The sequence below is a fragment of the Parasteatoda tepidariorum genome, chromosome 9 (assembly GCF_982258835.1).
Source record: "Parasteatoda tepidariorum strain Cologne lab strain chromosome 9, Ptep-v5.0, whole genome shotgun sequence".
NCBI lineage: Eukaryota > Metazoa > Arthropoda > Arachnida > Araneae > Theridiidae > Parasteatoda > Parasteatoda tepidariorum.
In genome coordinates this window covers 31983021-32006332 of record NC_141763.1, presented here as the reverse complement: position 1 = coordinate 32006332, position 23312 = coordinate 31983021, and the positions used below count along the sequence as shown (strand labels likewise).

At 30.1% G+C, this 23312-nt stretch overlaps 1 long non-coding RNA gene across 5 annotated transcripts; it reads left to right on the top strand.

Moving 5' to 3' along the window:
• The first annotated feature begins 13453 nt into the window (after positions 1 to 13453).
• On the top strand, positions 13454 to 19521 carry LOC147803485 (uncharacterized). 5 transcript variants are annotated; one of them, XR_015429122.1, is made up of 5 exons: positions 13454 to 13674; positions 14666 to 14767; positions 16480 to 16554; positions 16746 to 16842; positions 19102 to 19521. It is a non-coding gene; the product is annotated as an uncharacterized LOC147803485 (long non-coding RNA). The 5 variants fall into 5 exon arrangements; XR_015429120.1 differs by having other exon boundaries at positions 13455 to 13674; positions 16476 to 16554; XR_015429119.1 differs by lacking the exon at positions 16480 to 16554 and having other exon boundaries at positions 13455 to 13674.
• The last annotated feature ends 3791 nt before the right edge of the window (positions 19522 to 23312 follow it).

The window sequence follows — 23312 nt, the reverse complement described above, 5'->3', positions numbered from 1 at the left end:
CTCTTGAAAATTTTACTTCCGATAAAACGCGATCGAAAATAACTTGGATTAACTTTGAAATGGACTCAAATAAAGAGCTTTAAAAGCATTACTAAAATTCGAAATTCACGCATTAATTCTGCCGAGGTAAAATTATCGGGATTTTAAAAACTATGAAAATTTGTAGTAAAAAACAACGAAAAGAGCTATAAAAAAAACTAAAATGATTTAGATTTGGCGCGTTCAAAGACTCATTTGCAATTTAAAATTCCTAATCTTTTTTTCTTTCTTCTTTTTTTCTTCCTTTTTTTTGTGAAAAAAATGTATAGTTTTTATTTTATTTATATGTTTAAGAAAGACCGCAGGCCGTAGAAGGCTCATCAATATAGATGAAATTTATTAATTCTGGAATCGTGCGTCCTTTAAACCTCGTGTATTCTCCCCCCCCCCCCGCACCACGGTGGTAGATGAGGTGTTATTAGTTAAAATAATTAGTATTTAAGAACATTTGTTATTTTATTTCATTTACTGAAGTGTGTATTTGCATAAAACAAAAACGGTGGTTTATTTTTTTGAAGATTTGACAACTGCAAAGAAAATGCCACTTAGAATGCTTTAAAACATACTGTAATAAATTGAAATTTATTATAGGTTTTTTTCAATACTTTTAAAGATAGATTATTTGTCTGTAGATGGCACCACTACAGTAAAGTTTAAATTCAATCATAATAATGATATTTTCTTTAGAAATTTTGAATTAGTCGTTTAAAATGGGATTTTTGGGGTGAAATCTATGTAACTAAATTTATTAATATTTATTGAGGATAGTCGGATAATTTCTATGGGGTACTAGTGGATTTATGGCGGTTTTTCTCAGGGATCTTTTTTTTGGTTCTGACGTCCGCCGGATGCGGGATGACTCTGGACGTGGTAAACAGGTCAGTCTAGATTCTTTCGCCTTGTTGAAGGGAGGATAAAAGAGAAGCGATGAATGCTACTGCCTTTACAGAGTGCGGACGTATTAAGTCTAGCTCTGAGCGAACATGCCATATTACCGGAAAGGACGCGGCGGCAAGGTTTTACCTACCGTTCGCAGACACGATGCGACCATCTCCCTTGAGCAAATCATCCAGACCTGCGGAATTCCGGCGAAGTATCTTCCACCGAAAGAACGAGTGGATAATGGAAATCCCTTTGAATTCTTCATGCATCTTTCCAGTGAAGAACTGGATGAAGCGAACTCTCTCCTGAGCAAGTTGCTCGACACCCTAGGACTTGGACCCTATTACCAGCACTTCATGATCATTTCTAACGCTGCCCATCATGTCAGGTACCTGCGCAACCTCCGACAACAGGATTCCAAAGAAAAGCCGAGCTTCGGAATCCCTCCCAAGGATAGCGACAGATCTACTGAGACACCAAGTGCCGATCACCCAACAAAGCCCGAACCGATGGAAGAGGTGTTAGCCCCGGAAGTCGAAATCGAGATCGTGCCTGAGTCTACTTGTGCTGAAACTCCAAAATCACCTGAGGTTGAATTAGTTCCCATCACCGAGACACCGGAGACTAGCAAAGAAAAGGAACCTGATTCAATGACTTCCCATGCAAAAAGGCCAAGGAAGAGGAAGAAAAAGAACCATAAAGCCAGTGTTCCCAAGGTGCCTTCTCCTGCTAGCCCTGAAACCTCACCAGCGACCATCCCTGCAGTTCCGATGGAGCCTTCTCCACCGAAAACTCCTTCAATTCCGCCGAGAAAACTCAGATTTCTCGTGCGAGGACTCACCGTAGACCACCCGACGGACAGTCTCCGGAACGACATCGAGGCGAATGGACTTCGCCCAATCAAAATAGAGCAACTTAGAAAGAGGCGTGGCGACGGCTACAAGCTCCTCCCCCTGTTTCTAGCGATACTCCCAGACTCTCCAGAACATCGGGAATTCATCGACGTGAAGACTCTCCTTACCCTTCCAGTAAAGATTGAGAAATATCATGGAGGGCGCTTAGCTATTCAATGCTATAAGTGCCAGAAGTTTGAGCATACGCAGAAATCCTGCCCCAACGAACCTGCCTGCATGAAGTGTGCCGGAGCACACTTCACATATCTCTGCACGAAGCCTCTCTCCCTCCCAGCGACGTGTGCCAACTGTAAAGACGCCCACCCAGCCTGTTTTACAGGATGTAGTGCCCGGCCTAAGAGAAATCATCGAGCTTCACAGAGCAGACCAAAAGACTCCTTAACGAACGCCACTAGGTTCCTGAAGGTCTTCAAAGAACTTCAGGAGTTACTCAAAGATGAAGCAGTAATCCAGCTGCTTACTTCTCTCATTCCAACACTCAAGACCTAGCCAACGGAATATCACCCCCAAGCCCACCTCAACCACGGACGAACTCCTGCCCCATCTGATTTACTACATCTACCTCAGATCTGCTTAGGCAGTATTTTAAGAACTTTCCCATTGAGATGAATGAGTTGGGGCCCCTTACGGGGCCGATACTTAGATAACTATCTGACATAGGCTAAGGGCAGTTGCAGTAGCAGTAGTAAACAGTTAACCAGAGCAGTATCCTGGGGATACGGAGTTTGTCCGCTGAAGGAGTGGTTCGTGACAGTATCTCGGAGATGGTGGATCGTAACCTTAGGGAAAGCTAAACTGAATTCTCTAGCGGGAAGGACTACAGAGATTAGCCAAAAGCCGATATCCTCGAGACGATGGGCCAAGTCCGAGGGAATCTATGCTGGACGTCCGGTGTCCCCCTTCTACATGCCTAAGTCGCTTGAAATTAGAATAGCTGGAGAAATTTCGAGATCCTAGCCGAGGAGTTTGTCCATGAGTTCATCTACCTTTCCCGTGGGCTGTTCCAGAGAGCAAACAGTAAATTCTTTTGGGTACTTATAAAACTTTAAATTTTATTTCGTTAACATTTTAGAGGAATCATTTACCGAAAATTCTGAACTGTTATGTTGTGTTTTTTTGTGTAGGAGAACAATCAGTATTTAAGTGTGATTTATAGATATCATAAACCAAGTCTGTGTTTTTAGTAATGTTAAATGCAGTTTTTATTTTATAAATGTCTTTTTTGAACTGTAGTAATTGAAGGTTATGCTTGCGTGTTATAAGGTTGCATTTTTGTTTTAATTAATGTATAAATGTTTATTCCCATGTTAGCATTTGGAAATGTGCGAAATTATGTTTTTTGAAGATTTAGAGGTGCAATAAAAATGAGTTTTAAATGTTAACAGTTTTCTGTAATTCATTAGATATTTGTCTATTAAATAACCTGGGTAACCGTTACTAAATTTAAATTTTGAGATCACAGCCAAAGGGGTAACGGTACAATACAAGAGCATTTCATGTACTTTTATTTCTTTTTCTTTTTTAAATTCTCTTTGGCGCCTGGGGTCCCAGGCAATCAGGGGGAGGGGGGGTTAGCTCTTGAAAATTTGAGTTCCAATTAATTGTATTAAAACAAAAATCTACGAAGAAACACATTGCCTTGTAAATCTTTTAAAATAAATATATTATACTGAATAAATAGTATATATTTTTTTCTTTTTTCAAATTGTGATACTCAAAAAGTGACCGGAAACCAAATTCTCTACATTTCAATGAGGTGTTTAGGTACTCAACTTTCATTTCCTTTTCAATTTGCTCCCCTCTTTTCCTTTGATTGTTCGCACTTCCAAAAACATCATGAAGTCCCAGGGGCTCCCTTGGGCAAGTAAAAGGAACACGGACCATAAATTTTACTAGTCTATAAGGCTATTTATAGAAAAGCGTGTCTAATTAAAAGAGTTTTATTCGATTGGTTTCTGTTAGTTAATTTATGACTGTTGGCATCGTTTTTAGCTATAATCTACATCCATGTTAGTTTATGGGAGGAGTAATTTTCACTTTTTCTCAAAAACTTATTACCGTCTGACATCTTAATATACGTATCATATTAAAAGATCTCATTAAAACTTAATCACCTAATGTTTCAAATTATTTTAAATTGTTATTATAAATTTTTAGAGCAATATCCATGATGTGTTTATGAAGTTATTTTTTTAGCTATTCATGAACTTGAAAAAAAAACATAACACAAAAAAACATAAATACATAATTGATTTCTGTTGCCTACAATAAGAAAAAAAAAAAAAAAACTTCTGTGACTGAAAATTACCACATGAGCACTTAGGGTGCCTTGGGTGAAGTAACTTTAAAATCAACTAAAATACATTCAATTCTAGAGCAAAGCAAATTTTTTTGATATCAAATATAGACAAAAATTTTAAAAACATCCCTAGAGATTTCTGATAGAAATTATTTGTGAAAAACATTTTTAAAAGGGGAATAAAAAAATCTGAAATCAATTCTTTAGCTATATTATATAGAAATTTCTAGCTAGAACTTATAATAGTCTAGCTATATTAAGTTCTAGTTATAACAGTTATAACTCAGATTCGCTGATTATTATAAAAAATGGAGACTTTAATGAGATATTTAATTCTTTTGCAGTGTTATTTTATGTATTTTTATGAAATATTTTCTTTAACATTTCTTGCAACGTAAATCATTTTAACGATAAATTTTACAATATAATAATTACTTATTTTAGTTTGGGCATTTTAATTTATCGTTTTAGTTATGTTCTAATATATTAAATGACATTAAAAATATTAAATAATGCATGAGATAATTTTAAACTATTTTGTAATAATATATTGATCAATATTTTACTTTATTCTAAATTTAATATTTGTTTTAGTTTAATTTTTATGAAATTTATTTTGCTTATAAAGTTTACTTTAGCTATAGAACGAATAGTTCAAAATTCTCAATCATGTATAAAAAAAAACTACTCTTGACGTTTACTTATTCACGCTTTTTGCTTCGCTATATAGGGGCTATCTGAAGACATTAGATACATTTTTCGATCTAGTTTTTCATGCTTAATTGCATGAGATAAAATTCAAGTGTGTGGCATAATTGGTTTTAAAGCTGTTCTTTTAAATAAATATACTTTATAAAAAAAAACGCATTTTAAATATTAGTCCATTAGAATAAGCAACAAAAAATGCATTGGGAACAATATTTATAATTAAATACGATTAGGAATAAGCAATGTAAAATGCATGCATAAAAACTTAAAACCCTCTATTCGATTCCTGTTACATATCTCATTCTATTCAACACACATAGGAGGGCACATCCTTTTTTTTTTCTTAGAAAACTGTTAGTTTATTTTAAGTATTTATGCATATACGTATGCATACGCATTCATATTTCTATATCTATACACATGTATACATATTTATGGATACGTAATATGTATACGTATGTATATTTATATATAAATGTGTTTATAAAACTTAAAGAAGACAAACAGTTTTCTAGAAACAAAAAGTGTGTAAAAATTTCTTAAAAAAAAAGGTCGATAGATAATGCCCTTTTACAATTAATATTTTCGGAGATATCAATAGTTCCTTCTCAATGTAAATATTTTTTAACTTTTAAATAACTATTTTTTAAAATAATTTAAAATCAAAGATCAGGAACAGATAAATTCTAAAAAAGAAAAAGCGAAACGAATGACGCCAAGCGTTACCAAAAATTCTAATTAAATAGCATTACATAAGCTGAAACGTAATTTGCCTTTTTCAGGCAGACACTGCAGTTGTCAATCCATCGACGTTGATCATTTATGTTTTGACGTATAATGCGGTTTTCGGAATTTTATGTTATGCAATATTTAATTTAATTATGAGCATACGATTATTTTAAGAAATTTCATATTTAAAATTTTTTATAGTATTTAATTTTGTAATATTTTAGAATTTATACAAGCAGAAATTCAAATTTGAACCATTCGAATTCGTGGCTTCAAAAATTCATCATTTTACAGCTAATATTTTCACGTTCAAAGCAAATAAAAAAATTAATTTAGAGTTAAAGTAACTCTTATAAAACTTATTTCCGCATCAATAACACTTTCAGAATATTCCTGATATATTTCACTAAAATGGGCAAATTTTCCTATTTTACTATACCCTTGTTTCTCTACGGGGGCGGTGGTAGTATGCTGAGGGGCAGGGAACTTGTTTTGGGCTGTAGGGGGGCGTTGGATATGTTATGGGCGGTAGGGGGGCAATGAGCATGGTTAGTCATTCAAATTTTGTTTTAAAACTCCCAAATAAAATTATTAAATTAAGATTAATTTAATAAGTAAAATAAATCTTAAATTAATATTAAATAAAAAAATAAGAATATTCGATACATCATTTGCACCAGCAATAAGACAAACTTGTACGACACCTTTTCTCCGTTTCGAAACAGTATTGCACAGCGCATGAGTCATTTATTTTTGCCTCTGACTTTTTCAAACCATTTGGCGTATGGTTCTAACTCATTTAAGCCGTTTGGCGAAAATTTGATTCATAAATTTCTTATTTCTGGGAACGGCTTATTTAATTTGAATAAAACTTTTTTTTTTTTTTTTTTTTACTATCGAGCAATAAATTTGCGGTTTTATTTTCATCAAATTTAGACTGGCACAGACCTTCGAGAGTTACATATTCATTAGATCTATTTTTAGATTTTAGTGCGGGGTGACTACTGTGTTTTGAACTATTGGACGGATAGGCATCAATTTGATATTCATATTCGCTTAATAACTTTAAATCGAAAGTGCTATGCTGTTTAGTTTTTTTTTAGAGTAAAATCATTATTAGAACGAGAGGAAATTATTATAATTTTTTTAAAATTCGAGTGTATTCCATTTTTGCTTTATTAGGATCCTCAAAAATATTAGGGGGGTTATTAATTCACAATTAAGATTTTGGCAGACAGCTGCCGTTACTGTTATCGGATTTTCTAAGACTGTCTCCTATAGCTCTGACTCATTCAAGCCATTTGGCGAAATTGAAGTGCATGCTCTTTTAGTAAGAATGTTTGATTTGATCAGTATTTCTTATGATCGTTTTCATTCACTCCTTTCAGTTTTTTCCCAGGTTTCAATTCGATTTCATTATTTCTTTGGCCAGGTACGTGTGTGAATTAGTTTTTCATAGTATATTATTCATTAATTTTAAGAAATAGTTTTTTTTTTTTTCATCGTTTGCATTTTGTTGCCGCCAACAATGTCATTTAACAAAAAGAAGTGTCGTCAATACAATGCCACTTACTGGAAGTTTGGATTTGTTTAATCACCGTCGAACTCTCAACTACCTATGTGTTTACTTTGTAACAAAGTTTTATCGAATGAGGCCATGAAACCCTCTCGTTTGCAGGAGCATTTGCAAAAAATTCACCCTGACAAACAGAACAAAGACTTGTCATTTTTAAAGAACATCAAGGACAAGTTTCTGAAGGCACCTTCGGTCTCGGGCTTACTAGCAGGGTTGGGTTTTTGCCGTCAAAAACTGGTTTTTGACATGACAGTGGTAAAAACCGTGTTTTTACCGGTAAAAACTGTCAAAAACCTACTGTTTTCTTTTATTTATGGCATATGGTGGACAATATATTATTTTCACATAATTGCCTTTATAAATTAATGTTGTAAATCATTGCTATTGATTTTGCAACTACATACACGTATTCTTATGGAAGGATAGACATTCATACAGAAATATTGTAATATACTTATTGAAAATAGTGAAACTTACTTTTATCATTATAGCTTGATTTGCAAAGGATTCAAAATTTTGCACTTCTTAATTGTTAGAAATAAACAAACAAACAAACAAAAAAGCTTGGAACTATTAATAAATTCAGGAACTAAAATGAAGAATTTAAAATTTGGCATTTCTTAAATATTAGAAATAAGCTAAACAAAACTTCTAACTACTAACAAACTCTATGTCAAGAATTACTGCTATTTTGTCAAGTTAAAAGCTTTTATTCAGTTGAAAAAGCACATTAAACAAAACTTAATTACAAACAAAATTATATGTTCAGTAGTCGGGGTCACTGTGCCGAAGAATACGATAGCAAGTGACTAATTTTGCACATTTTTCATTGCCCAGTCGATTTCTGAGTTTAGTATGAATGAGTCTGAAATTCAAGAATAATGAGGATTCGAGATCATTGAGGATAATGATAACAAAAGGTTAGTGCAATGTTGCAAGGAAACTGTAAAAGGATTTCCCAGGCTTTTTCATGTCTCATTTCTGTGTAAAATATTGAAAACAAAAATGATAAGAAAAGTTTTTTTTTGATGAGGCTTTCTTTTTATGTGTACATGTGTTTCTCACAGCAAGATTTTATGAATGAAAGTAATCAATCTTGACATTCTTCAGTAACGTAATATGCCAAACAAAATGATGCTTGGAAATGTTGAAAATTTTGATTAGTATCCTAATATTTTACTTCAAATAGTATGTTTTGATATAATCATGTTGGGGAAAATGCAGAAATCTGTTCTTAAAAATCTTTTAGCAACTTTGTTTTAAATTTTATTGCCAAAAAAATGAATTAATTTTAAATTATAAGCAGTTAAACCCAAATAAAAATACAGTTTTATCCAAACTATGGGTTTTTGACAGAGGGGTTTTGACATGACGGTAAAAACCATGGTAATAACCGGTAAAAACCGTCATGTGTCAAAAACTTGCCAACCCTGCTTACTAGCAACCTCGTTCCAAAAATGCGACGATGGTCTGATAGCCTCTTATAATATATCAAATTTAATTGCCAAATCTGGCCAAGGCTCATACAATAGGCGAAGAGTTGATACTTCCATCTATTAAGGAAGTCTTAGAAACAGTTTTACATCATCCAGCCGCATTTAATGTAATAAAAAATATCCCATTAAGCAACGATACAGTGCGGCGACGAATTGATGAGATGGCGGAAGACGTTGAGGATTCCTTATGTAAACTTTTGATATCGAATGAATTTTCCCTGCAAGTTGATGAATCAACTTTGCCAAGTAATGAGGCTTTATTGTTGGCGTATGTCCGGTTTGTTGAGGAAGGAGAATTTTTTCTAGATAGGCTCTTTGCACGAAGCTTGATTATAGATACCAAAGGAGAATCTATTTTTAACACTGTCAAAGATTATTTTAAAGAGAAAAACATTACTTTTACGAATATTATGTCTGTTGCCACTGATGGAGCTCCAGCAATGGTGGGTTTATCGCCTTTTTGAAGAGGGAGGTACCAGATATTTTAGCTGTTCACTGCGTGATTCACAGACAGCATTTAGTTGGAAAAAATCTCAGTGACCGCTTGCATCAGTCACTGCAATACGTTATCTCTGCTGTGAACAAAATTCGCAGTAATGCTCTTAACGATCGATTATTCAGACAGCTATGACCTGTCTCAATAGGTTTTGAAATCTTTTCGACTCTGTGCTTGAGTTCCTGGAAGACAAAGATGTAGCTCTGAGAGACAGATTGCTAGAATTTAAGATAGACGTTGCCTACATGACGGATTTATTTGCAAAATTTAATGGTGTTAATTTAAAATTTCAAGGCAACGAACTCAATTTGATCACTTCAAAATCAGTTATTTCTGCCTTTCTAAAAAAACTCATTTTGTGGAAGCAGAATTTTGGTAGGAATGAGTTTAGCCGATTTCCGATCTTATCGGATCTTAAAAAGAATGGTGAAATTTCCTCTGGTGATATACAGGAATATTGTCAACATCTTGAGTCTTTTTACATGGGCTTTTCTAATCGTTTTAAAGATGTGTTGACCCTGGAAGTCCCTCAATGGGTTATGAACCCTTACGTGAATATTGAAGCAGCAGAGGTTCATATTCAGGAGGAATTGGTCGAACTTTCAACTTATGAAACTTCGCCACCCAGGCACCCGCAATTGATTGTTTGTTTACAATCAATGCCCGTGCCCCATTGTGATTGGCTGTTGGTTGCAAAAGTTTGGAAAGTTATCGCGTTTAATGTGAATTAAAATAAAAATTCACATAATTTTGTGCATGCGTGTCTGTGATTGAGCCAGAGACTATAATATAAAGATGTCTATTCATCACTCACAATTTATTTGTTTGTTTATTGAAGTTTTAAAACCAGAGATCATTCAGTTTACGAGCAATTATATACTATAGTTTCGGTTTTGTTTAGTTTCGGTTTTCAGAACTTGGGTAAATTAAAACCTGGGATATTAGCTTATTCAACCATAGTTATTAATTTGAAGCGTCTTTTTCTATTATAACTGAAGTATAGAAGTTTATATTAGCTTTTTTTTATATTTAAATATATGATTTAACAGAACGAGTTCAAAACTAAAACCCTTTGAATTTTATTAGTTTACTATTATTGTTTTAAAATCGTTATAATTAAAAATGCACATGGACGCTATTCTATAATGACACATTTTTTTAAACAAAATATAAGCCATGCAACTGTAAATTTGTTAAATTTTCCGATGAGAATTAAAAATAAAAATCTTTTCATTCAGATTGCTTGATGCTTTAAGAGTTCCAGCGAAATGCTCAGTAATCGTAATGAATTTTTTTTTACATAATAAATCATTTTTTTAGCGTCTTTGACAGACAGCTAATTATTTCGGTGAATATAACGAGTTGCTCTTCATATTTCCTGTAATTTTAAACTCTTCCCAAAAATCAAAGTAACGTGCAATTTAAATATCAGCTTAAAACAATGTTTATAAAAGTTATAAAAATAATTTATTTTAACCAAGATTGAGTTGAAATTGAAATAATCAAATTTTGCGTTACACGCAACGGAAAACCACGAAAATGTTTTTCAGATTGCTTGGCGGAAATAGGATTTCAAATAAATGTTCATCCTTATCTAAATGAAATTATTTTTTATAAGCAACCATTTTTTATTTTTAATCAGGCTTAGCCGTTGTGGCTCAGAAAGTCAGGATTCTACTTGAGGTCAGGCTAACCGTGGGAGGTTTTCGGGGTTTTCTTCTCCGTTTAAGGCAAATGCGGGCTAGTTTCAACAAGAAGTCCTCCACGAAGGCAAATTCCACTCAATACTTGATCCAGGTCTCTCCTTGTCTTCTGGATTGGATTTAAAATTGAATTTACGGAGTTGAACATCAATAGGCGTAAACACAAAATTAGGTTGGCTGTTCGACAACGGTTTATGAAATAGATAAGGTATCAACTTGCTGAATATAAACGAAAGGCTCTTCTTTTTAACTCAACCTGTAAAACAAAATAAGCCACAATTTAAGTATCGGAATACAATTATATACTTATGAAAGCTATAAAAATAACCAATTTTAAATAAAAATTAAATTATCAAATTTTGAGTTACATGCTAAGGAAAACTACAAAAATGTTTTTCAGATTTCTTTTATCGGTAATAGGTATTCCAGCTAAATGTTCATTTTCTAAAAGAAGTTATTTTTAAATAATCAATAATTTTTTTTCTCATCCTTGATAGATGACTTATCATCTTTGTGAATATGAGGAAACGTCCTTATTATTTTTAATTCAACCCAGAAATCGAAATTACTCATAAGTTATTCGGAGTACAATCATAATCAATTATTTCAATTTAGTCTAAATAAAAATAATGAAATTTTGCGTTGCATGCAAGGAAAAACCACGAAAAAGTCTTTTAGATTGCTGAACAATAATAACATTACATTTAAATGTTCATTATCGCAATGAATTATTTTATCATCCTTGACAGACAATTTGTCATCTTAGAGGATGTTGTGAAACACTTTTCTTATATTTTTAACTTTCAACACGATCCAGAAATCAAAGTAACTTGCAATTTAAATATCAGAATTAAATCCTGCTTATAAAAGCTTGTGTAGTAACCTATATATTATTTAAAATTGAATTAAAATTGTAACAAATCAAATTTTGCGTTACATGCAAAAGAAAACCAGGAAAAAGTTTTTAAATTGCTGAACTGTAATAGGATTTCATCTAATGTTTATTATAGCAATGAAATTATTTTTTAATAATCAATTTTTTTTTTATCATCCTTGATATATAGCCTATCATCTTAGTAAATGTTGTGAAATGCTCTTCGTATTTTTGTACTTTTTAGTACACAACCCAGATATCAAAGTACTGTCATTGAAATAGAGGAATAAAATAATATTTTGAAGGACTTTTTGAATGAAAATAAATTAAAATTTCCATTACACACACATGAAAACCAAGAAAACGCTTTACTAACAAAGTAATTGACTATAAAAGTAATTGACATAATAATAGTAATTGACTATATAGTAATAGTCAGGCAATAATGAGACTATATCTCAGCAATTTTTATCATTTTCCAATTTCTTGTGCTTTACATGAAATTTAATGTTTTGACTTGCTTGGAATGTTTACTATAATGTTCTTTATTTTATATACTTATTTATTTTTTGTAAGTACATAAAGTGTGTTTTATTTTATTTCAAATATTTGAATTTCAGAATGATATAAAGAATTAAATTTTAAGAACATATAAGATTTTTCTTTTTAAATTTTAAAATTTATGAATTATAAATCTTTAAAAAAATCTGAAGAAAAATTTTTTTTTTCACAAAATTTGCAAATTTCAGATTTTTCTGGCAAAGAGACTGAATGTTATCAATTATTATTAAACATTACAACTTATAATAAAAAATTACAACAAATAAAAAAAGAACAAATTATGTACAGGTGCTATGGATGGTGTTTTCTACACTAGTGAGCGCTGAAAGCTGTATGCCGCTTATACTTCCGAGTTACTGTTTCCGGTGTATTTCAAAGCCATTTGGCTGACAACGTGTCAATAAGCATCACCGGCTGCAGTCAGTGTGCGGGTGGGTGACCACTTGGATCAGTCTGCGTTGGGACCGAGGGTGTGCGGTATTGGTCCTCGTTAAACTGTTCTATCGTAAAGTGCTCGACTTCGCGTGCAGGTCGTCGGGCTACCGAAGCGGGGGTGCCATCCCCTCTGCAGAGGATCAAAATTGGGATGGCATGTCTTCGGATCATCCTCAGGGATGTTTCCCAAGCCGTCGCCAATAGCCCATTGTGCAGCTCTAGTGCGACGTAAATGAACAACAACAACAAAACTAACGAAATTAAAAAAAAAAAAAGAAAAATAATTCTTTTTTGACATTCGCATTTATTTATTGGAATGAAGAAAGCAATTTTGACTTCACTTTAATTTGTAATGAATTGAAGACAGAAAAAATTATTTTACCGTAATACACACATCTGAAGCATCAAGTGATCATGAAATAGGAAGTTATGTTGTTTGTAATAGAAAGATAAAAATTATTGCAAATTTGTTCTTCAAAAGCTTGGCGTGTTCTGCTTCAATATTTGGCATGTTCTGGTTAGTTTTTTCAAGTTCTTATGCCTTTTCCTTGGGGAAATTTCGCTTCTTATTTGCTGCTAAAAAAATGCCATCCGTCATTGCCAATGATTATGGTGGAACTAATGTCCGATATTTTCAGGTTCTCGCCAGAGGGCGTACTCGACCGTTGCGATCGCGAATTAATAAAATCAGTGTATATCAATAGCGAATCTAATACGTGCTACAATGAACTTCTACACTACAATGGAGCCAAATCACAAAGCAGGGCGTAAGGTGGGTTGACACGATCAAAGTACTTTGATCAAAGTAAGCGCGCGCATTCACCAATAGGGAAATATTTTTAGGGAAATGTGACGTTTTGGAAGAAGTTGTTTTTGTTTACAGGGAATATGTTTATTTTGAACCCTTCTTTCAAGAAATCTGGACGTACTAAAAGGATTTGAAAACTTCTCTATATTATCGGGTAAGTGAGAATTTCAACGTTTATAATCAACTATATGTGCTTTTAAAATGATTTTATGGTTATTATTTTAAATACTTAGACTAATTTAAAACATATTGATATATATTGTACTTATATATCAACACCATCTTTGAGTAAGTAGTAGATTACTTAAAGTATTTCTGAACTCTGTAATCTCTAAAAAAAAAAAAATAACTGTGAACCTTATATTATTCTTTATATTTCAGGTCTAGTAGTTTATTTATTCGCGATCGTTTTTTGTATAAATAATTTTATATTGCAGTTGGAAAAAAAAATGTAAACTGTTTTTCAGCTGCCATTTTATGATTTATTACTGTTCCTTCCTTTAGTGATATTTTGAATTCTTGATATTTATACAAGGCTATTTTCTCACAAAATTAAGTGTTTATAACTTTTGTTTTGGATTTGTTTATGTCAGTATTCAATCGAAGACTGGGTATTAGAGAAAAGTGTGTGTCTGGAGCAAATTTTAATGTTTATTGGAATATTTTAAAACTACTATGTATCTAATAAGAAATCGTAGTTTTCTTGTTCTACGATGAAGACTTTCTTATTTCTCTTTGTTTAAATACTATCTCAGTACTTGTTTATCACAAATATGATTACAAGAAAAGCAATTATTAATTTAAAAACTACGTTATCTTGATGAAACGTTGTGAAATATCGGTTGATTACGTTGTGAAATATCGGTAATTTCTTAAAAAATTGGAGTGCTGTTTCTCAACCTAATCCAATTAATGGAAAATAAGTTCATGATATTTCAATTCTCAGTTTTCTGGTGAAATTAACGCTAGCTTTATTTGTATATGTTCTTTACTTGATTAAGTAGTTTGAATTTTTTTTTCCAATTAGGTGTGAATAAGATCATTCTATATTGTCAATAAGTAATTTGAACAAAAATAAAATTTATTGAAATAAGTTACTTAAAACCAACTTATATTATTATATTATATGTGAAATTTATTTCCAGGTATAATTTATATCTTGTCTATTGAAGTCCCCTTAGCCATCACAATCCAGTTATGACAATTATTATTGATCTGGTTCAGATATATTTTGACATGTTTAGAAGGTAAGTGTAATGATCTATATAACATAAAATTATATTCAAAGCCCCAAGTTGCACTATTTGTATTATAAAGATCTTCTATTGTTTGCTTTTTTATTATGATCTATCTCATGAAAAAATTGTTTGCTGAATATAGTGAATTAAAGTAGTAGATCACAAAAAAAAAGTTTTGATAAAAAGAACTTTATACCATCTTAGATTGTCTTTTTGTCAAATTTGTAGTGGCTTTTTTGATAATTAGAAAAACATATTTATATCCATTTAACTTTAATACACGGTCTTTTATTGAGTTAATCTTTTAGTGGCCCATACTAAAGATTGTAAAATAGAACTTTACTGAAATGCATAAAAGTCTTTTTAATTTAAATCGATTTTTAATCGATTTAGTCAATTTTTAAACTTAGTGTTATGTATTAATTTACTAATTAAAATTATATTTTGGTCATTACACAGTTGAAAAATTTTTGCTATCTTAAAACTTAATATTTTTCTTTATACTGTAAAATTTTAATGCTCATATTGAAGGATGTATAAAATGTTTAAAAATTAACTCAGTTATATTTTTTTGCTATAAATTAATTCAATTTTTATGGTGATGAATTCTGGTCTAATACAAGTTTTTCATTATATTGTGTAGCAAATCTTGTTTATTGGAATTTTGTAGTTTAACATTTATTCATTTACCTCTTTCATTTGATTTCAAAAATTATTGATTTTAATAAACTGCAGAACATAGAATTTTTAAATGGCTAATTGAGAGGTCATGGGTTAAATATTGTACAAAATGTATAATGACCATATTTCCATTTCGAGAATTTCATATTGAAATCTTACATGTTTCTTATTGAAATTCTACTTTAAAATTATTTAATTAAATAAATCTTGAACTTGAGTACAAATATGAAGTTAATATTGATGTTAGGGAGTATTAACTAATTTATAGTATTTTTTTAACTCAACAGTTTTATAAAAATTGTCTTCATATTGATCTCTATCTATTATAAGTTGTTCAGTAAAAATAAATTAATACTGGAAAATGTTAAAACTTTTATTCTACACTAAATTATAATTTTGAAATTTAAAATGGCAAATATTTTGATTATTCGTCTGCAGTATTGCCTTTATTTTACTTTAGGACAAATTACGTATCTCTTGTATTCATAGTTTGCCCTTTTTAAAATTAGTCTGATATATGTCTACAGATCTGAAAAATATCCTCATTTTTGTCCTGATTTTTTTTTTTTTTTTTTTTTCTGTGATCCACTATGAGGTCTTAAAAGTGTATGCTATTTCATAAAAGTTTGAATGTTATTATAATAAATCATTTCTACATATGTTAATTTTCAAAACTATAATTCATAGAATATTTTTTTAATGTTTTTTTTTCTTGTAGTTTTTATTGATTTTATGAAAATTGACTTTTATTGAAATATTTTTATTGAATTTAAATTTTAAATGATAAAATAATATTTAATTATGAAAAATGTTGATTGACTGAATTAATTCTTTAAATAAAATGACTTTAACAATTTTTTACCTGTTGGTGCTTTTGTATTTTTTGTATATTATTTAGACTAGATAAACTAGAAATGACTAGATATACTAGAAATGCAAAAAGCTTATTATCAATGCATATCTCTTGTAGCTTCAAAATTTTGCACTGGAATTTCACATATAATTTTTAATTAAAAATGACTTTTTTTTTTTAAAGAAAGAAAAGGATAGTAAGCAGAATTTTTTCTGTGGTATGATTGTTGTTCCATAACTGGTAACAAGGAAGTGGTTGCTGGGTAATTCTCTATAAATATGTTAAAATAATGTAAATTAATAATTCACTTTTTTTTTCTATGAAAGAAATTAACAAGTTATTTGTTGAATATGTATTTTAAAAAGGTCTTGATTGCTGTATTTCCTAAGTTTGAAGTATTATTTGAAATTAATATTTTTAACAAATTTTTAAGTTATATATCTTATTTTCTAGCAACCCTCAGCACCTAAAAATACAGAAAATATTATTTCTCTCTCAAGTACTCTTGGTCAAGTTATATATTTTAAAATTAACATCTGTAGTGTTGTTTGTAAATATTAAGTTTCATTTTTTGGTATTTAAATGGTTTTTGTTATTTAGCAAAAAAGCTTAAAACTTATAATTCATATCAATCCCTCATTCATAGTGATTAAGAATATTTCAGGATGATTGCATTATTATTTAGGTAGATATTATTGTATGTGTAATAAGAATATGTTCTGACAAAACTTCATGCATATTTTCTTACTTATTTCCTTTTTGTGAGAGGATGGCATCTTTTGTAATTTATGAAGTTTGTTTATTTTCTAAAGATGTATTAATGAGTGATATAATTTCCTCCTATAGAATAGTTTAAAAATATGTGTTGTTGCTTAATGGACATAAACTTCAAAAGAAAATGTTAATCATTCCTTTAAAAATTTCCTATAAAAATCCTTAAAAAATTTTCCTCCCTGGTAGATTCTCCTGTGTCTCATAACAAAAACCTAGAAACTTCTGACACAATTTTTTTCTTGCTCTTATTACCTGAAAACAGCCTTGATTTCAATGTATTGCTCTTCTTGTTCCTAACACAAATCATCTTGGTAAAATGTTAAAGCTTATTTGAGAGCAGAAATGGAAACTGATCATCTGTTGTTTTAAAACTCCATAAATGGGCCTTGTATAATTTGGGTTAACTGTCTTCTATTACTACTAGTTTATTGTCTTATAAAAACAATTATGTACCTTTTTTATAAGTTTCACAGTGATTTGATAGATAAAGCCATAAAATTTCTCTAAGAGTTTTGCAGATTTAGAATTTCATCAAATTCCATTTAAATTAGTTCCTTAGATTAGATTGTTTCATTTACTTAAATAAGTTTAGTTACTTATTCTTAGACTGTTTTCCATTTTAAAATTTGCACCAATTAATTATTTCTGCCATATGGCGGCAGATTGATTGCTTCATTTTAGCATTATTATATAGTTTACTTGCGTTTTATTAAGATAATTATGAAATATTTAATTTTTATTGAAAATCAATTTATAAAAATATACATGAATTTAGAGTTCCAATTACCACAGTCTAAATGCCAAAAATTTTTTAAACCATTATTAAACTTAACTTGAAATTTTTTATGCTACTTTAATTTATGATTTTTATCTTGTATGCTACTTGTTATTTACATATAAAGCAGTGCATTCATTGCTGTTAGATGCCAAGTATCTTGAGAGCCTTATAGCCTGTATGTATGCATGCTAATGATTTCAGGTCACTTAATATAAACACAAAGTAATGTTTTTGCTTAGGATTAAAAGCTTTTTTTATAGGGTTTTCATGTTATAAGTTAAAATTAATTGTGTGTACCCATATTTACTGACACTGTGGGAAACAAATTTTGACAATTATAAAAATGAACTAAATCCTGCATTAAAGCTTATATGTGATTTTAAGAAAAATATTAGTTAATGATACTTTAAAAATTATTGAGTGATAAAAGAAATAAAATATATGGCTCAAATATTAAATAAAATATATACAGTAGGCTCAAACAGTAGGAGTTAAACTTCATGTATTTAAAAAAAAATTATGTTCAGTCCTCTCAACTGTGAGATTTCAAATTAAAAATTTGGTTTAGATATGGCCTTAGCATTCATTCCCATATGCAATCCAATAAGGCAACCTACTCATGATATTCTTATTTAATTCTGTTTTTCCTGAAATTCTATTGTAATGTATAGACCTCTTTCTATCTGATTAAATTTTATGGTTTCAGCAAAAAAGTATTTTATAGCATTTAAATAAAGTAATTCTCATTCAGGAACTTTTTAAACTGTTATAACTCTTCTAAAGAATTTAAGCAGTTCTAATAATTTTGTAAATATACAACATTCATAAATGGGGAAATCTATTTATAATGCTGTGAACAATGAAAATTTTAAATCTACAGAAAAGTGCTGATATTTGTAAAACAAAATTTTAAAAGAGAAATAAATTTGAGTGGAGTTCAGTTGTAGTAGAATATGTGCTATTAAATAATCGAGCTGTGTGCAAATGTGCTACTAAAACTGAAAAAGACATTTACCAAATGTAATTTTTATGAAGTATGGCATTCTTATTTTCAAACTCTTTACACTATATTTAGTTAAAAATTTTGTTATTTAGTAACTATCACACAATGTTTTATTTTGATTATACAGTTTTTTCTGCGATTAGGGCATACATTTAAATGTTAATATAAACAAAAATAAGATTTAAATTTTAAATGCACTTTGTATATATATATATATCTTTTTTTAATTCAATTTTTGCTTTCATTTTTCTTAGGTTGAAAAGTTAAAGCATATTTAAGTTGTCTCGTGATGAGTAAAAAATGCTTATGTTGAGAACGGAGTTTGTAAGTGGCACTGCATGTAGCCACTGAAGTTATGACATAATTATTGTTCTTGATCACCTAATAAAATGACACGAGCGTCAACGGCTCGCGATCTTGTTATCGTTTTTCCTTTAATAAACGTTTTTTGTGAAATGAACCTGAATTATATTTCAACTAACAACACAACCGCATCTGGTAGAGCCAGCCGATAGATTTATGAAGTTATTTTAGTGTTGTTCGCAACAGCTTATTTTTAACTATAGAAAATTTGTTTACAGGTTTTTTTTTATTACAATGAAAACTTTTATTATTTTATTAATGTATCAAATGACAATAAAAAGAAACAAGTAATAAAACATCTCCAGATTTGATTTGTTTTGTGTGACCTTCATTCATGTTTGGGTTAAACGTATAAATGTATAATTTTTTTTCTCTTAATAAATTACTACTAAATAACTTTTAACTCCTATTTTTTTTTTTTTTTAAATAGTCTTCAAGCCATTGCCATTTGTTTTATGTACAGTAGGTTAATATGAAGAAAGATTGATAATTAAAAATTCGAATAATCAATATGTGAGAAAGTGTCCTTCAACCAAGTGTATATATAATACAAAACTTCAGTTTAATGAATATATCTCTTTGGGAGCGCCAAAATAGCCTTAAATGTTTTACATGAATTGCCAAAAACTTATTGAGTAAGTGTTATTTGTGTTTTTGCTTCACAAATGCTTAAGATAAACTCTTAAAGTAATAAATATTAATAGGTTATAATAAAAATGTTAAATATTTTCCCCTAAGCAGACTAATGCTTTCCTGCTCCAATAAGAACTGCATTGTGTGTTACAGTTGGATTTTTTTTTGTAAGAATTCATACCATTTTATTTGTTGCATGATTTCTATATTATTTTTTACTTAATTTTGGTTTATCACATTTTCACTTCTCATTGCAAAATGCCTGAAACTCAATCTGAAATATTAAAAAAATCTGTCTTACTTCGAAATAATGATCTAAGTACACAGAACATGTGAAGCAATAATGACAATTACTACAATTGAATGTTGAAAAAAAAATTGTGTGTTAGACATTGAAGCTTGTGAACAGTGCTTTTAAGCCAAAAACATTAGACAAATATTTTAAAGTACAATAAACCTGATTCAGTAATATAATGAATATTGTAATTTGGTGTAATGTGGTACATGTAACCTTATCATCTAACGCAAAGTAATGATATCTAACCTATTTTAAATTAAATACTGAAATTTAAAAATTTCTTTTTTTTTCGTACATTAAAATGTTTCTTAAATTATAAGTTTTTGATAATTCTAATTTTTAAAAATTCGAGGTAGGCTCGGTTCCGTCCACCTCAATCTATTGAGACACTATTGTATATATATTTATTAGCATTGTCAGATAAAATGTGATGGGGAGACCATCTTACTCTTCCGTTTTATGTATAGATGTCTTTATTTATATATACATAACACAATGAAGAGAGAGAAAAAAGATTTATAAGAAGAGAAATTTACAAATAAAATTAAGAATTAATAAGTTTCATTAACTGCCATAAGCTCCAATTACATCAAATCCATATAATGAAATTAAAATACAAAGAAAACAAGTAAAGAAATAAAAACGAATAATTCTTAAAAAATAAACAAAAAATAACTAAATAAATTTTAAAGGCCAGAAAACAAAAAGCTGAAAAGATATAACAGGGGTGATTGTATCCCAGCTGAACCTCGGAATCCTGGGTTTTCTTATCATCTCACCAGGTCTAGAGATTAGGAGCAGGATATGTGATTTTTTCAAGACCAAAAAAAGAGAAGTATTCAAAATTTTAAAAGTGTTTAAAATATTACTTCCAATGGAAAAACGCTCAAAGTTGCAGTGAATCCTAAAGGAAGTGAAACTTAAGAAAAAATGGGGTACCAGCTTCAGAAACCTTTTCTATCGAGAGAGCACGACAGAAGTCAAAAATTGCTCTCTCTGTACCCCTAAGTCCAATATAATGATTCTTGTAAGAACTTAATTTTTTTCTTACATTAGTTACTATAGAAGTGATATTCTCTATTGGTAGGTAACTTAATTATAAAGCTTAGATCTAAAAATTATATCTTGAGTATGAAAAATTTATAACTAGTATATGAATTGATATCTTGCTGCAGAGTTTTTGCACATAAAATTTTCAGTGCTTTTCACTTTATGACACAATTGTCCCTGATTAGGACTGGGCGATATTAGAAATTATGCATCGTGATGCATCGCGATATAGCGATGTATCGCGATATAGTATTTTTGAATTTCATTTACTTGTAAGGCACAGAAAGTCAGATTTCTATCAAAACTTCATACTCAGATTGATTTAAATCAATTTATAAATTTGAAGATATATATGTTTTGCTTAAGAAAGATATTAAATAAATTGACTTCAATGTATAAATCTTACTTAATATTTATTGAAATGTTTGTTTAGAAATTCATAATACGCGTAAAACAAAGTGCTAAAAATTTTTTTTAAAGCATTTTTTTACAAATTAATATTTTCTTGTACTATTATCATAATAGTACAAGAAAATATTAATTTGTAAAAAAATAATTATGCATAAATAATTACATAATTATTAAGTTCTATCGTAATGTTCAATTTCTAAATGAAACGTTAAAAATTATTTGTATGTTTAACTAATATATATGTTTAACTAATAGTGAAACTTACTTTTATCATTATAGCTTGATTTGCAAAGGATTCAAAATTTTGCACTTCTTAATTGTTAGAAATAAACAAACAAACAAACAAAAAAGCTTGGAACTATTAATAAATTCAGGAACTAAAATGAAGAATTTAAAATTTGGCATTTCTTAAATATTAGAAATAAGCTAAACAAAACTTCTAACTACTAACAAACTCTATGTCAAGAATTACTGCTATTTTGTCAAGTTAAAAGCTTTTATTCAGTTGAAAAAGCACATTAAACAAAACTTAATTACAAACAAAATTATATGTTCAGTAGTCGGGGTCACTGTGCCGAAGAATACGATAGCAAGTGACTAATTTTGCACATTTTTCATTGCCCAGTCGATTTCTGAGTTTAGTATGAATGAGTCTGAAATTCAAGAATAATGAGGATTCGAGATCATTGAGGATAATGATAACAAAAGGTTAGTGCAATGTTGCAAGGAAACTGTAAAAGGATTTCCCAGGCTTTTTCATGTCTCATTTCTGTGTAAAATATTGAAAACAAAAATGATAAGAAAAGTTTTTTTTTGATGAGGCTTTCTTTTTATGTGTACATGTGTTTCTCACAGCAAGATTTTATGAATGAAAGTAATCAATCTTGACATTCTTCAGTAACGTAATATGCCAAACAAAATGATGCTTGGAAATGTTGAAAATTTTGATTAGTATCCTAATATTTTACTTCAAATAGTATGTTTTGATATAATCATGTTGGGGAAAATGCAGAAATCTGTTCTTAAAAATCTTTTAGCAACTTTGTTTTAAATTTTATTGCCAAAAAAATGAATTAATTTTAAATTATAAGCAGTTAAACCCAAATAAAAATACAGTTTTATCCAAACTATGGGTTTTTGACAGAGGGGTTTTGACATGACGGTAAAAACCATGGTAATAACCGGTAAAAACCGTCATGTGTCAAAAACTTGCCAACCCTGCTTACTAGCAACCTCGTTCCAAAAATGCGACGATGGTCTGATAGCCTCTTATAATATATCAAATTTAATTGCCAAATCTGGCCAAGGCTCATACAATAGGCGAAGAGTTGATACTTCCATCTATTAAGGAAGTCTTAGAAACAGTTTTACATCATCCAGCCGCATTTAATGTAATAAAAAATATCCCATTAAGCAACGATACAGTGCGGCGACGAATTGATGAGATGGCGGAAGACGTTGAGGATTCCTTATGTAAACTTTTGATATCGAATGAATTTTCCCTGCAAGTTGATGAATCAACTTTGCCAAGTAATGAGGCTTTATTGTTGGCGTATGTCCGGTTTGTTGAGGAAGGAGAATTTTTTCTAGATAGGCTCTTTGCACGAAGCTTGATTATAGATACCAAAGGAGAATCTATTTTTAACACTGTCAAAGATTATTTTAAAGAGAAAAACATTACTTTTACGAATATTATGTCTGTTGCCACTG